The following is a 15,403-nucleotide window of genomic DNA, read 5'->3' as shown; positions in this document are numbered from 1 at the left end:
TTAGTATTGTGGGGCCAACGGCGGTCATGCAGCCGGCCTCACTGGTGCTGGGGGGCCCAGCGTCATGCTGGTGTGCCACAGTCACCAGGACTTGTAGGTAGTTGCAGGGCCAGGCCCTGCAGGGCTGTGGGGCACAGCCCGGGTGCCAGAGCACCGTGGATGCCGGTAGCATCCTGGATGGTGGGTGCCTGTGCTGGAGCCAGGGCACCAGGCTGGTCTCGGGGGCCCAGGCCAGCAGGGACCTGCAGGGCCGGGATCACACAGCATGGGCCCTGCAGGCCAAGGACACAGGACCCTGATCACACACAATGTAGGCCTGCAGGTCCACAATGAGAGACGGGGACAACAGGAGTTCCATAGTTGGAGTCTGCAGCCGTTCCGCTGCACGCGCCTGCAGGGGCTCCTTTTATTAGCTTGGGCCAGTGCCATCTTAAAAGGGCAATACACGTGGGAGGGACACAGCCCCTTAAAATGGTAATACATATGGGAGGGTCAGACATCACACTTCACACATCACAATTAGCATTATTTTGTTTAACTATATAGCACTTGAGTTGGGGTAAAAGATGCATCTAATGGAGTCAAGGAAGTTGTAATATCTATTCAGCCTCCTGGAATGGAGGAAGGGGTATATCAATAGGTTTAATTGCCCCACTCACTACTAGCTTTCAAAATTGCCATATATTTCCCTCAAAATGTTTTCTGGCTCCGCCCCTGCACATAGCCCTCTTGTTAATATTTTTACATTACCAAAATGAGCTTTTCTATACGATCATTTTGCGGTTTTACTGTTACAAATATCCGTGTCAATCAATATCTATAATAATTCTGAACCCTAGCAGAGCTCAGACACCTACTTCTGGTAAGGCCGCTCTAGAACTGCTGCGGGTGCCTGTTTCGGGGAAGGGACATGCTTTTGAGGGCGGGTGTGGGGCTTTGCTGAGCAGGACTGGGTTAAGAAGGTCGTCCTGACTAACAAGCGCGGCTATGCTAATAAATAGGTTCGGCCAATCGGGGCAGGGATTTCATTGGCCGAAACCGAGATAAGAGAGGTGGCTATGCTAATAGGGTGGGCGCGGTACCCGCCTGCCTCGCATTCATTGGGCAGAACCGGGACTAGAGGCGTGTCTATACTGGAGTGATGGCGCTTTGCTTTGAGCTGGCCCTTCAGTGGGTGGGGCCAGACGCGCTTTGTGTGAATGAAGAGGCGGCGCTGGGCGTGGCCTTTCTATCCCCAGGCCAGAGGCAGCGCCCCGCCCCCTTCACTGAGGTTACCCGGGGAGGAGCGGCTCCAGCGGCAGACCCAGAGCCCCCGCTTGCGCCCTGTCACTCGCCGTGGCCACCACACCCCCGGGGCTTCAGTTGCTGCTGCGAGAGGCGTTGACGCACGAGAGGCACCAGCCATCATCGGACCCTGGCAGCACCCTGGAACCGTGGATGTACCCCCTCAGTCCCGGTGAGCTGAGGGCTCCTCTGGAGGTCAAGGAGGTGGCTGTCCGCATTAAAGGACCGCTATCTGCGGAAGTCTCTCTTTGCTGTCTATCCACCGGGCTGTAACTTGCGAGATTGGACTGGGGGAGTTCACCTGCTTTGTGAGAGGATTGTTTGCGTTTTGTGGTGGTTCGGCTCCGGGGGTGGATGCACAGGAGGCTGCTGTAGAGGGGCAACGACGCTGAAGGTGAGTGCCAGACCTGTTTCAATGGCAGGTGAATTCCCTGCGTTTCTGTGCCTGGTTTCAAGGGGCGGTAGACACCACCGCACCCCAGCTCTATTGTGTTCCAACGCTCAGTCAGTGCCAAAAAGATACTTGCAGACCCATCGCATTGTTGGTACTTAAACTATGTTCTTGTCAGGGTGCTGAAATCATGGCTGAATGTGGCTCTAGGAATAGCTGGGGCACCTGCTGTCTGTGTGTGTGTGTGTCCCGTTGCTTGCATGCATCGTGGTGTTATTACTTCACTGACCAGGTTAGTGTCCACACTGGGTACCTACTGCCAATTCATGTTTACTTAGCAGGTGCATATATCCAGGGATGGCATGCACACGGGTATGCCGAAGGTTGGTGCAGCCAAGGTCCCGGCTCCTGTCCCCTTATGCTACTGCATTGAGCACGTTTGTGCACAAGGGGGGGGGGGTCTCTGCTGTCTTACTGAACGCATGGGTTGGGCCGCTTAGTTCACGCAACAGACTAATTGCGTTCGCATGCATGCATGCTGGGGCAGAGTGTACGCACGGCACCGCACCTGCTATGTTTTATAGGTGCACTGAGCAAGTTGGTGCACTCGGGGTACTTTCTGCCCGCGTGAGGTGTATGCATAGAAGAGGTGGATGCACGAGGTAGGTACACCATGTTGCATTGAGAAGGTCAGTACACATGCAAGCCACCTGCTTTACATTGTTCACATTCTGTCCACACATAGTACATGTTGTGCACATATGGTACCTGTTATCCAGAACAGGTTGGCGCATACAGATAACAAGCTAGTGCTCATGGGGTGCAGGCGTACCCGGTTTTACGCTACGCGGTGTAGGCTAGCACTTTCTTTTGCCCGCTGTCCGTGTGTGCAGCTTAGTGCGCACAGGGCACGTGCTGCCAGTGCTTAATTTGTGGAGGTGTTTGCCAGGGCTCAGCCCTGGCACTTGTCTCAAACTCACTTTAATTAAGAAGCAGTGATCGTGCATCCATCAAACACAATGAGCCGGGGCGTGCTGTAGTCTAAGCCCAAATATGTCAACACTGTGGGGAGCAGCTATGGGTGGTGGCAGCAGTGGTGGGGAACTGCCCACCCGCTGTGCCACAGGAGTGCTAGAAAATATATGGGCGCTGGCACATATATATATTTTTTTTTACAAATTAAGCACTGCCCGATGCCCTGTTTTGTTGACACTGAGCGGATCAAAGCACTCGTGCTGCATACATTCTCTCTTTTGTATATATATGTGTGTGTACGCACAGGGTACTTTTTCGGTGCCACTGAAAATGTTACCGCTGCGGGCATAGAAATCCTGCGGCTCAGTGCCACCTACTGATCCTTTCTGCGGGCTCATCTAGCGCCTGGTGCCACTGGCTTGTCTTCCCTGGTTTTCATGTATCATCTCTTCAATTGCTGTGATCTGTGACCAAGCTCGTTTCCCTCGCGGGGTTCACCGGACCCCTGACGTTAACCGTTCACTGGTGCATAACATCTCGATCGGCTGTGATGCAACGCGCTTAAAGTGTAAGATGCTTATTTCTGCGTCCAGGTGACGGGGGGAGGTGGCCTTGTGGCTGGTCCCAGGGTTAGCTACTTAAAGTAACGGATCGAGCTGCTTGGGCCAATGCGAAGGTTCACCCGGGATGCTGTTCCATGCCATTGTTTTTCAGCCCGCCGGTGGCTTTACAGCACAGGACTGGCTCGTTTCACGCGTTCTGAATGGTTTTTTGGCAGTCCAGCCATTCGTTTTGTAAAATGCCAGTGCTGTAAGCCTGGAAGTGTTTTTGTGCTGGGGAGTGGCATGCGGGTGACACGGATGGATGACAAGTGTGACAAGACAGGCAATACAGAATGACAGTTGCAGGAATGAGGAGACTGACGACCAGGATGTGAGGTGGAAAAAACTTTGGCCACAAGCTTTATTTTAGTACAAGCCATGGTGCAAAAGAAAAACCAGCCATAACATCACATAAGGATAACAATACTATATTTTGGGGACAGAGGGAACAGGTGAGCGGGGGGCCCTAATCCCAATTAGGGGCCCGCTCGAGGCTGATCCCCGCCGCCATTCATATGAAAGCTTGTGACAATTGTTTGGCCACAGCGTGTGAGCTGTGACATGTTCATAATTGCTTGTCTTTGGAGCAGGTTCATCCTGCTTTCTCTTGTCCTTTCCAAGTGAGGTGGGGAGATGTGCGCTTGTGTGCCTTTTACTGATGTCCAACCTGACCAGGTTTAGCACTTGCGCCCTCTCTTGCTCACAGGGTGATTTTCGCTGAAGTTATGGCTCTTGATCCCTATTTCTTGATAGAACAAAACCCCGCGTTGTGAAGCCTTTCACTTGATCCTCCGCGGGATGTGTTCTTGGAGCCATTTTGATTTATTTGCTCATGTGCTTTGTACTTTTCCACAGATGGAGGCGTTTTAGCCTCTTGGTCCACTCTTTGGAGATGAATTTGGCACTTTCTCCACACATGATCCACTTGAGTTTTTGAAGCCCCCATGCTCCGTTTGCGGGCGAGTTGTTTCCTCGGGGGTGGGTTCTAGGAGCCTTACTAGGGTCTTCCCTGCTCCAGATCCACTTGTGCTACTAGACCCCTTCTGCGCATTAGGCTTCTTGTCGTACAGCCGGGGTGGGTTCAAAGAGCCTTACTGGGTTTTTTCCCTGCTCCCAATCCACTTGCATTGTGAGACCCCCTCAGCACTTCGCGCTGCTTGTTTTTACTGCCGGGATGGGTTCAACGAGCCTTACTGGGTTTTTTCCCTGCTCCCGTTCCACTTGCATTGTGAGACCCCTCAGCGCTTAAAGCTGCTTGTTTTTACAGCCGGGGTGGGTTCAAAGAGCCTTACTGGATTTTTAACCAGCTCCCGATCCACTTGCATTTGTGAAACCCCCTCAGCGCTTAAAGCTGCTTGTTTTTACCGCCGGGGTGGGTTCAAAGAGCCTTACTAGGTTTTTACCCTGCTCCCGATCCACTTGCCTTGTGAGACCCCCTCAGCGCTTAGCGCTGCTTGTTTTTACAGCAGGGGTGGGTTCAAAGAGCCTTACTGGGTTTTTACCCAGCTCCCGATCCACTTGCATTATGAAACCCCCTCAGCGCTTGAAGCTGCTTGTTTTTACAGCCGGGGTGGGTTCAAAGAGCCTTACTAGGTTTTTGCCCTGCTCCTGATCCACTTGCGTTGTGAGACCCCATCAGCGCTTAAGGCTGCTTGTTTTTACAGCTGGAATGGGTTCAAAAAGAGAGCCTTACTAGAATGTTCCTTGCTCCCGATCCACTTGTGTTGTGAGACCCCTTCAGTGCTTGTGTTGTACTATTTCGCTGCTGGGGTGGGTTCTAAGGGCTTAGCTGGGAACTTCCCCCGTCCACGATCCACTTGCGTACCCCAGTGCGCTTATCTTGCATAAACAAAATTGTGAGGGGGTGGGTTCCGGAGCCTTACTAGGAACTTACCCTGCTCCTGATCCACTTGTGGTGAGACCCCCCCCTTTTGCATGCATGGAGGTGGATACTTGAGGCTTACTAGTACATGTTTCTGCTCAAGTTCCTCTCTCCTTTTCACTTTTGTTATACCCCTAGGGCTCCCACCTGTATTGATGTTCTCTGGTGGATTCTGAGCGTCTGTGTCTTCTATAACTGTATTTTCCTGGAATATTAACTAATAGACAAAAAGACCCCCCGGTATTTTAAGAAGGCCCTTCTTGGAGTTGAATTTTTATGATTATTTTTTGAAGTGAGGCGTTTTAGCCTCCCCTAATGCTATGATTGTGTTCCATTTTCTACCTGGCCCTCGCTATAGCTTTTCCTTACGGTTATTTGTAGGGTGGGAGGGATGGTTTTTTAGACCTGCAGCCGTCCTGCTGCTGTTCGTGGCTGACGGGGAGGAAGCATGAGAAGGGGCCACCTTGCCCCCGCCAGATAAAGGCAAAATTCGGCCTGGGGGCAAGGCGGCCCCTTCTTTGAACTTCAAAAGGCCCCCCGCTCAGCATCCGCAGGATGGGAAGGGGGGGCCTTTGAAGTATGGAGGGCAAGGTGACAGGGGGCAGCGACTGCCGGTTGTCGCCTGCCCCTCTCACCTCACCCTCCTGTCTTGGAGACGCGCTGTCTGGGTTCCCATTGTAAAGGGACCCAGCAGCCCGACCCCACCATGTGCATGCTAAGTGGGGCAGCGCCAAAAGGCACTGCCCCACCGGACTTAGCACAAACCCCCCACCTCCCAGCTTACGGCCCCGGGCCTCCCATCCGGGTGGGCCCGGGTGTATAAGCCTGGAAGTGTTTTTGTGCTGGGGAGTGGCATGCGGGTGACACGGATGGATGACAAGTGTGACAAGACAGGCAATACAGAATGACAGTTGCAGGAATGAGGAGACTGACGACCAGGATGTGAGGTGGAAAAAACTTTGGCCACAAGCTTTATTTTAGTACCAGCCATGGTGCAAGGAAAAACCAGCCATAACATCACATAAGGATAACAATACTATATTTTGGGGACAGAGGGAACAGGTGAGCGGGGGGCCCTAATCCCAATTAGGGGCCCGCTCGAGGCTGATCCCCGCCGCCACCCTGAGGGGATGCTGACCGGCGTCTCCCAGGTCCCCCCAAAATAAGAGATTATAAATTAAGTACAGCCTCTGGCTGCCAGGGTCCAGAAAATATTCCTGGTGAAATGTCCATACCTTCAATGGACAGGTGAACCCTGTCATTGCAGAACATGGCCTGGTTGTGTCCCGAGATCCCATGTTTAATAAATTTGAGGCCTGATCAAAAGCAGAAATTGGCCACGGCTTTGTTCAGTTTGCGCTTAGAAATCTCCATGGCTTTGCTGCACTCTGCCTCATGCCACTGTTGGCGAGGGATGATTTCTGACCTCTTCACTTCTGTTCGAAGTCTTAGCATGCATGCCAGGGATCTGAGGGAGGTGCCGATTTAAGCCAGAAAAACGTCCTGCCCAGCTGAGGCAAGTCATTGCCCCCGAAATGGGTGGATGATGAGGAGATAATCGGGGGGGAGGGGGGGGGGAAGATAATATTAAATCAAGTATTTCCTGATGTATCTTTTGTAAGCCCCCGATTCCAACCCCCACTCCCTTTTATGGCTTTCTCTTGCAACCCCCCATCCAGGCTGAAGTGGCTGCTCCTTTCCTGAAGGAGTGGGATCCAAACACAGTAGGATTCCATCCTATAGCTATTATAGTCTTCCTGAGGACAGACCTCACCTGGAATCTACTAAGGGCAGACCCAATTTTGTGTGTGAATAATTGCCCCCCCCCCCGGCTGGGGCGCTTGTTCGTGAAGGCCCTGGAGATGCAGATGGGGCAATATTCTGTTCCCTCAATGTAGTACGGGTTGATGATCCTCCCTTTTCCTAATTGGTCAGTTTTGGGCCTACACAGTTTCACAGCCCTACCTCTGATCCTGTGTTTTTGGAGGCTATCTCGCTGATCCTGAACGCCCCAGAGTAGTTGAGTGTGAAGGCGGCTCTAAATAGTGAGCTCTCGTAGGCATTGTTGCATACTGCAGGGAGGGTGTCTAGCAGAATTTTGTAATTTAGCAAAATTGAGGGGGCGCCTGGTGTCTGTCTTGACCCCTTCCATTTTGGACCAACCGTTGAGAGCATATCTGGTTAGTGCGCCGTGGGTGGGGTCGGGTGCCACCGCTAATCTAGTGTAATATGAAACTGCTGCCAGATGGGAGAGCTGGGACCGGCTGGCTGGCGGGGGTTGCCTTGGATGTGTCCATGGTGGCCTAAACCTCTTCTGGAACTGCTGTCCTCCTGGCTTCTGCCTGTGGGTTTAGTGCCTTGCAAGTGGAGAACTGAAAAACGGGACAGAGCGTCAGCGGCCTTATTATCTTTGCCTGCAATGTGCCGCCCAATTATTACCATGTTATTTTCCAGGGTGACTTTTTGTCATTTCTCTCAACACTTTTAGCACCAGAAGCAGGAGGCAGCACCCTTGTTTAACATGTGTACAACCGCCATGTTGTCTGACCGTGTGACCAGTTCTGTGCTGGCCCACAAGTCCCCCCTTAAATAGAGTGCCATCCATTATGGGGAATATCTCTAGCAGTGTGATGTTCCTGGACCAGCCCCTCCTCTGCCAGCAGGGAGGCCAGTGCTCAGCGCACCACTTGTTACCAAAACATACCCCAAATCATTTGCTGCCAGCCGCATCTGTGAACAAGGACCTTTTGTCTGCTCCATTCATGGTTTTGCGCCATATCACCTGGCCATTAAAATTGTTAAGAAATGATTCCCATATGGCCATGTCTAGTGTTATTTCTTTGCCCAATCTGATGTGGTGGTGTGGCTTAGTAACCCACCCTCATTTTTAGTTCCACGTTCCTGTTAAAGATCCGGCCTAGGAACATGATTCTGGTAGCAAAATTGAGCTTCCCAGCAAGGGACTGTATTTCCCGCAGCGTCGCCTATTCCCTGCCTGTCATCAACCTTATTGTCTTTAGAAGGTCCTCTATTTTGTCTATAGGTAGGCAGCATTCCCTCTTGGAAGAGTCAATCTCTATGCCTAAGAATGACAGGGTGGTGGTGGGTCCTACCGTCTTCTCAGGCGCCAGTGGAACCCCTAATGCCTGCCTGGTTTCACTGAATAACTTAATGGATGCGCTGCATATGGGAGACCCTGCTGGGCCAGTGAAGAAGAAATCATCTAGATAGTGTACCGTTCTGGCTCTAGGCGTGGCCTGTTGGAGTACCCTTTGTAGGAAAGAACTGAACTGTTCAAAGTAGGCACACGCGATGGCGCAGCCCATTGGGGGAGGGGGGGGGCGTTTATCAAAACAGAATTTGTTGTCAAAATGGAAACACAGCCACTGGTAGGTGTTCTTGTGCACAGGCGGCAGCCTGAATGCTGACCTAGTGTCGGCTTTCGCCATGAGAGCGTGTCTACCTGACAGTTTTACTAGGTCAACCGCATCCTGCACGCCGCTGTAAGAGACAGTAGCCTCAGTGGCAAGGATGCCAACATTGAAAGAGCTTCCGGGTGAGTGAGATAAATGGTGGATCGTCCTAAACTCCACCTGCTGTTTTTTGGGCACAATGGCCAGGGGGAAGCATAAAAACTCAATGAAAGGAGGGAGTTGGAAGGGACCCTCAATCCTCCCTAGGTTTGGCTCTTTACCACTTTATTCTCTTATTATGTTGGCTGGGGAAGAAGCAGATTTTTGGTTTTGGGTATAGTGGGAGATCCCTGGCCTTTGAATGGGATCTGAAATCCATCCTTGAAGCCCTGACCCAAGAATTATCTAGCTACAGGGTCAGGGTAGTTCTCTAACATTTTTATTAGTTGGTCCATTTTTTTGGTGAGGCCCCCATTTTATAACTAATACATGTTTTTACCCTCTGAGACTTTTGGGCTGGGCCTGGAAGGAGAGGCTTTTGTGCAGTCGTTGCTGCTGTGGTCACCATTGCATGTGCTGTATTGGTGCTTGTATCTGCACTCAGTGCCCTTGTTGCATGACCCTCTGTTGCAATACCGGCAGGTCCCCGGGGTGCTCCCTTTGCCCCCCGTGCTGCGGTTGCCAAACTGCCCTAATTCTGCCCCACTTTTTGCCCCCTTGGGGGCGGTCTTCGAAACGGGAGTTTGTTTTTGTTGGCATTTGCACTGTCTTGTTGTGACCTATGCTGGTTATGCTGCCTGTTTCTATCCCTTCTGTTGCTTTTGCTGCTCTTGGTCCTTATTATTCTGAGCACACTGAGCTGAGTTTTCTTTTAAGGCATGGGAAATATACAGTTTGGGGTCTTCCTCTTCCCAGCCTAGGTCAGGGAATCTCTGCATCTCCTTCCTGAACTCCCTGTCGTAGTTCAGCCATGATTTCTGCCCAAAGGTATTGTGGATCTCTAGGATTCTATGGTGGTAGGCAATCAATGCGGTGCCCTCTTCTGGGAATTTTTTTAAGAGGATGGTTGACAGGATTTGAAAAGAGGCCTCCCAATTCTGAATATTCTTTTCCAGGGTGGGCCTCTTTTCTCTCGCTTTTTCTTCCTCTTTCTTATCCCTTTTTGAAATGCCAAAACCTAATTCTTCATATTCCAATAGGCAGAAAATGTCAATAAATTGCTTTTTCCATATCTTTCTCTTAATTTTCCGCTCAATGTGCCATGCAAAGGTCTTCTTTAGGCTTCTATTTACACTTTTGCCGGCAGTGCGCCTCCCATATTTAGTCATATGAGGGGTTGGAGACGGTACATCATGGCTAGGCCCAACCCATGCTTTGAGGTGGCCCTGGTCCTCCTCGCCCCCCGATTCCGACTCTGTGCTGTCACTCTCGCTGCTGGAGCTGCTCGAGTCATCCCTGTGCCTCCTCTTTTTCCCAGCACCCGCACCCTTATGCCATTTTAAAAATTGTTCAAGCATAGGCCCCAAATCATTGCTTTTCACAGTACCTGATTTTGCTTTTCTTTTGGTGCCTGGGTGGGTGTCTGAAGAGGCGGGCATGCTGCGGACGTCAAGGCGCTGCTTCTTCCTAGCTGGCTGCTCCCTTTCTGCTGGCTCCTCCTCGCCATCGACCTCCTCTTCCAGGGCATCTGCGTCATCCTCATTAAGACTGGTGGATGCGAGCTCAGCCATTCTTTCCTGCACCACATCCATGCCATGAACGGCTTCCGCTGCTTTGGCCCATTCCAGGAGTAATGTGTCTTTCAGGGATAAGGCGTTGGCCATCTCTTGCCTGTTTGGGTCTCTGCGTGCTGGTTGGTAATGGGTTGTCCTAGTGTTTCCCAACTTGCTGTGTGGGTCAGGGTCCTCTCCCCCCCTTATTGTAGTTCTCGGGCGAGGTAAAATGCTGGGGCTCTGACTCAGTCTCCTTCTAGTGCAGGTCTGCAGATATGTGCGTCTGGGAATTCCGGCTGACCTCTGTGGAGAGAAATTAAAATTTTTTTGCCCAAATATAATTCCTGGGGCTCGAACCAATGCCCTTGTAAGCTTGAGACTGACAGACTGACGCTCTCCTTGCAGTGCTATGGAGGCTCTGCTGCTGCAAGCCTGCTCACTCCTTGTGTTGTGCTCGAGGACCTGCCTTCTTTGGGCTCTGCTAGCTCCGTGTGCGGCCGTTCACTGCTGTGCAGACCTCCTCGAGCTCTTCGGAGCCTGCCTTCTTTGATTCCAGTGTCCTCCCAGAGCCGGAGAGAAATTTAAAAATTGTTTGGCAAAATATAAATTCTAGCGCTCTCTCCGGGGCTCGAACCAATGTCCTTGTATGCCCGAGGCTGACGCTCTGCTTGCGGTGCTACAGAGGCTCTGCTGCTGCAAGCCTGCTCACTTCTTGTGTTGTGCTCGAGCTCCGTCTGTAGCTGCTCACTGCTGAGCCGACCTCCCCGGGCTCTAGATGTTCGAGATCCGTGAAATGCGAAGGCAAGGCGATCCTTTTCCCCGGACCTGCAGCCGTCCTGCTGCTGTTCGTGGCTGACGGGGAGGAAGCATGAGAAGGGGCCACCTTGCCCCCGCCAGATAAAGGCAAAATTCGGCCTGGGGGCAAGGCGGCCCCTTCTTTGAACTTCAAAAGGCCCCCCGCTCAGCATCCGCAGGATGGGAAGGGGGGGCCTTTGAAGTATGGAGGGCAAGGTGACAGGGGGCAGCGACTGCCGGTTGTCGCCTGCCTCTCTCACCTCACCCTCCTGTCTTGGAGACGCGCTGTCTGGGTTCCCATTGTAAAGGGACCCAGCAGCCCGACCCCACCATGTGCATGCTAAGTGGGGCAGCGCCAAAAGGCACTGCCCCACCGGACTTAGCACAAACCCCCCACCTCCCAGCTTACGGCCCCGGGCCTCCCATCCGGGTGGGCCCGGGTGTAGTGTTTCCAAAATGACTCGGAATCACACCCACCACCGTTGTCACTTCTAGCCCACAGTTTAGGGCGTCCAGACGTCCCGGTTTTGCCGTGACAGTGCCGGAATTTGGCTCTTTGTCGTCCCCGTCTCGAGAGTGGTTTTGAGTAAAGGGAGGGTGGGCATCAATCATAAACTAAATACACCTTCTACTACACTGAGAATTTTGCCATGGTGGGTTTATACTACACTGCAAATGTTGCCGTGGTTGGTTGGGCTCGAACCCCCAACCTTGCAGGTACTAGTCTAAGTATTACATTGATTTGTGCCACTGATACCATTTGTCAAATGAATGGACAGCAAGCCCTGTCACATGTACTGGAGCGAAAGTTCTTTTTTGTTAGAAGCGAGATTGGGTACTAGAGTTGGAACCGTCCTGCCCTAAACTCCGGCTATTTAGTGCTGCTCTAGATGGTGGTGCAAGGTCACAGGTTATGGTTGAGGGGAAGCCCACACCTCCTTGTGTGATTGGATAGGGGGGTTTTCCTGGCTACCTCGCAGTTTTAAACATTTTGAGAAAGTAGATTCTCCACGCTCTGCGTTTTGACAAGTGCAGGTTTATTTATCAATTTGAGTGTGGACCCGTAGTCCCAATTGTGGTCAGCCGACCTGTGTTTCGACCTCGTGGGTCTTTATCCAGGCTAGGGTATTGGTTGGGTCTTGGCCCTGGTGGTTCCCGTATGTGGTCTGTGCAGGTCCTGTGTGTCCACAGCTGGGGTCCTCAACGGGCCTTATGAACGGAGTAGCTGTTGGAGCTGTTGCTTCCTCGGTTGATTGCCCGTCAAAAGAGGCAATTTATATGCAGAGCACTGCTGGAAATGCTGTTGGATGTGGAGGGTGGGGGGAGATGGGAGAGATTTGAAGAGGTGGAGTGCAGGGTTGGTGGACTGGCTGTAAAGGTTGTGGTCCTTCTTTTATGTTGTTGGTCGTCTCGAGTTTTCATCTTGAAAATCTGGTCACCCTAAGCCTGTGGTCTTAAAACTGTGGGGCTGCCCCCCGGGGGGGGGGGCGATGGATGATGTTCAGGGGGGGCACGAGGCTCTTCAAAAATTAATTACAGTGACTGCTTATAATAGAAAATGTAATGGATATGGCATTTTTGGGGGCCCAGTAACAATGTTTTTACTCGAGGGGGGCTTGGCAGCAATATTTTTAGTCAATAACAAAGTTTGAATACCAGCAGTGCCAAAGGCCCACTCCATGGACCAGCATCAGTGCTCTGAAACTATTATGGTGGCTGTTAGCCAAAGTATAATCGCATAGTACAGTAGCCTAGTCGCGTGGCTCACTGGCACTCTGCACTGTCCCGCTGCAGAGTCCACAAGCGATGGGTGTTTTTGGTTCAGGTTCGAGTAGATAATACCCGTTTTAATGGTCCCTTTTCCTGTGTATCTGCATGCTTCTTGTAAAGATATAGCAATATTCAAAACATTGTGAGTTAAATGTGGTCATTTCTACACGTCTGGCTTGTATTTGCGCCCGCCGCTCGGTTTACCTTGAATAGTTAACCAGGAAATCGCATGATGCATAGTCTTTATTGGAACCATTTTTACTTCCGAATGTTTAGTCACAACAAACCAAATGCTTCGTGAACTTATCCTAAATTATTCTTTTTGAAAATTCTGGTGCTTGCCAACACGTGTTTCGACCTGCTGGTCTCTCCATGGGGAGGTTTGTCTGATCGTGGGTTATTTAACCACTCCCTCAGTGGAGTTTCTTGGCAAGCCCGAGCAAGCTGTCGGAGCAATATGGTTGGGCAAGTGGGGACAGGCCTGGCGTGTTAGTCACCCCCTCACTCCACTATTCCTCATCGTGGGGCGAGGGCAGGAGCCCCCCCAGCACCCCAGCCCAGCAGAGGAACCAAGAGGAGAGGAACACGGACAGGGCCTGCCTGACCCTGTCCCCACACGCCGCCTGACTCGCGCATGCCGGGCGCAGCGCGGGCTGAAACCGAGGCGGAGCCTCGTTATCATCAGCTGTAACCGCCGGCAGGCGGATCACGCCGGCGGCCAGCTCAAAGGCCACTCTAAGGCCTGTTGAGAGCCTGCTCACCCCCTCACTCCACTATTCCTCATCGTGGGGCGAGGGCAGGAGCCCCCCCAGCACCCCAGCCCAGCAGAGGAACCAAGAGGAGAGGAACACGGACAGGGCCTGCCTGACCCTGTCCCCACACGCCGCCTGACTCGCGCATGCCGGGCGCAGCGCGGGCTGAAACCGAGGCGGAGCCTCGTTATCATCAGCTGTAACCGCCGGCAGGCGGATCACGCCGGCGGCCAGCTCAAAGGCCACTCTAAGGCCTGTTGAGAGCCTGCTCACCCCCTCACTCCACTATTCCTCATCGTGGGGCGAGGGCAGGAGCCCCCCCAGCACCCCAGCCCAGCAGAGGAACCAAGAGGAGAGGAACACGGACAGGGCCTGCCTGACCCTGTCCCCACACGCCGCCTGACTCGCGCATGCCGGGCGCAGCGCGGGCTGAAACCGAGGCGGAGCCTCGTTATCATCAGCTGTAACCGCCGGCAGGCGGATCACGCCGGCGGCCAGCTCAAAGGCCTGTTGAGAGCCTGTTTGGAGCATCAGGAGCCAGGGGCCACGGACCCTAATCTTATGTGAGTAGTAGGAATACCCTTAGTCTATACCATTGTGCTTTCTGGTATGTCCTCTGCTACTCCGTACCCATAAACATTTGAACTCGGTTCTTTAACTGTTTGCTACATACGCTCATGCTTCCAACTCCGCCACCTCTATGCATTACTGCTGCCACCTCTTTAATAGTACAGGCATTTTAGCACCTAGGCGCCCGGTCCCCACTCGCATTGTGTTGTGCCCTAAGGTCGCCTAGACCCCACCTGCATTGTGTTGTGCCCTAAGGTCGCCTAGACCCCACCTGCATTGTGTTGTGCCCTAAGGTCGCCTAGACCCCACCTGCATTGTGTTGTGCCCTAAGGTCGCCTAGACCCCACCTGCATTGTGTTGTGCCCTAAGGTCGCCTAGACCCCACCTGCATTGTGTTGTGCCCTAAGGTCACCTAGACCCCACCTGCATTGTGTTGTGCCTTATGGTCGCCTAGACCCCACCTGCATTGTGTTGTGCCCTAAGGTCGCCTAGACCCCACCTGCATTGTGTTGTGCCTTATGGTCGCCTAGACCCCACATGCATTGTGTTGTGCCCTCTGGTCGCCTAGACCTCATTCGCATTGTGCTGCGCCCCACCTATACCGCCAATGCCCCTTACACACCACCCCTCTGCACTTCACCTCAGCCCTAGCATGTTACCCTACCTGACTGCAATCATGTTCCCTTTCTGTGTCATGCAAGGTAACATACCCTGCACTGGCAACAGTTACCTAGCCCACAATAATGGTTTAGTCAGACCCGCCTGCCCAAGACACCACCCGATCACCTGCCCTACACCATTCCTGCCCACTACACCAGCCTTCCCCCCGGATACCAAGTCCGCCCATCCCACCCATAGACATGCACACGCTCTGCATGTCGCAGCAAATACTCACCTAGCTGTCCATAAGCAGAACCCCATCAACATGAGAGCATCATGCCATACCATCGACCACAACACCTCCACATTAGCTAACCCAACTAACTCCCGTAACACTACCCTCATTCCCTCCGATCGGAACTCTAGACTTGGCGCCAGAACCCACCACAGACCCAGCAAAGGTCCAGCAAATCCACCCACTCCTTGGAACCCATGCACATTAAAAGACAGAAACCTGAGACTCGGCTCTCGGTTCATAACCCCTAAAACACTCGCCAAAAAACACTCCTCTCATCCCGCACACAGTCAAGCAAACTCCACTCAAACTTTGAACATCACCCAATCAGCCTCCTTGAGTACATCTGAACAACCACTAAT

General features: G+C 52.5%; 1 protein-coding gene across 2 annotated transcripts in view; it reads left to right on the top strand.

Annotated features, from left to right (window-relative positions):
- Positions 1-1,256: 1,256 nt before the first annotated feature.
- GDPD5 (glycerophosphodiester phosphodiesterase domain containing 5) overlaps positions 1,257-15,403 on the top strand; it is a 1,185,048-nt gene continuing 1,170,901 nt past the window's right edge. For both annotated transcript variants that reach the window (XM_069640071.1, XM_069640072.1), the window contains exon 1: positions 1,257-1,678. The gene's annotated coding sequence lies outside the window, so the exon portion shown is untranslated. The remainder of the gene's footprint in view (positions 1,679-15,403) is intronic.

Source organism: Ambystoma mexicanum, chromosome 7q (assembly GCF_040938575.1).
Source record: "Ambystoma mexicanum isolate Mex_15411 chromosome 7q, UKY_AmexF1_1, whole genome shotgun sequence".
NCBI classification, from domain to species: domain Eukaryota; kingdom Metazoa; phylum Chordata; class Amphibia; order Caudata; family Ambystomatidae; genus Ambystoma; species Ambystoma mexicanum.
This window is presented reverse-complemented; position numbering and strand designations above follow the sequence as displayed.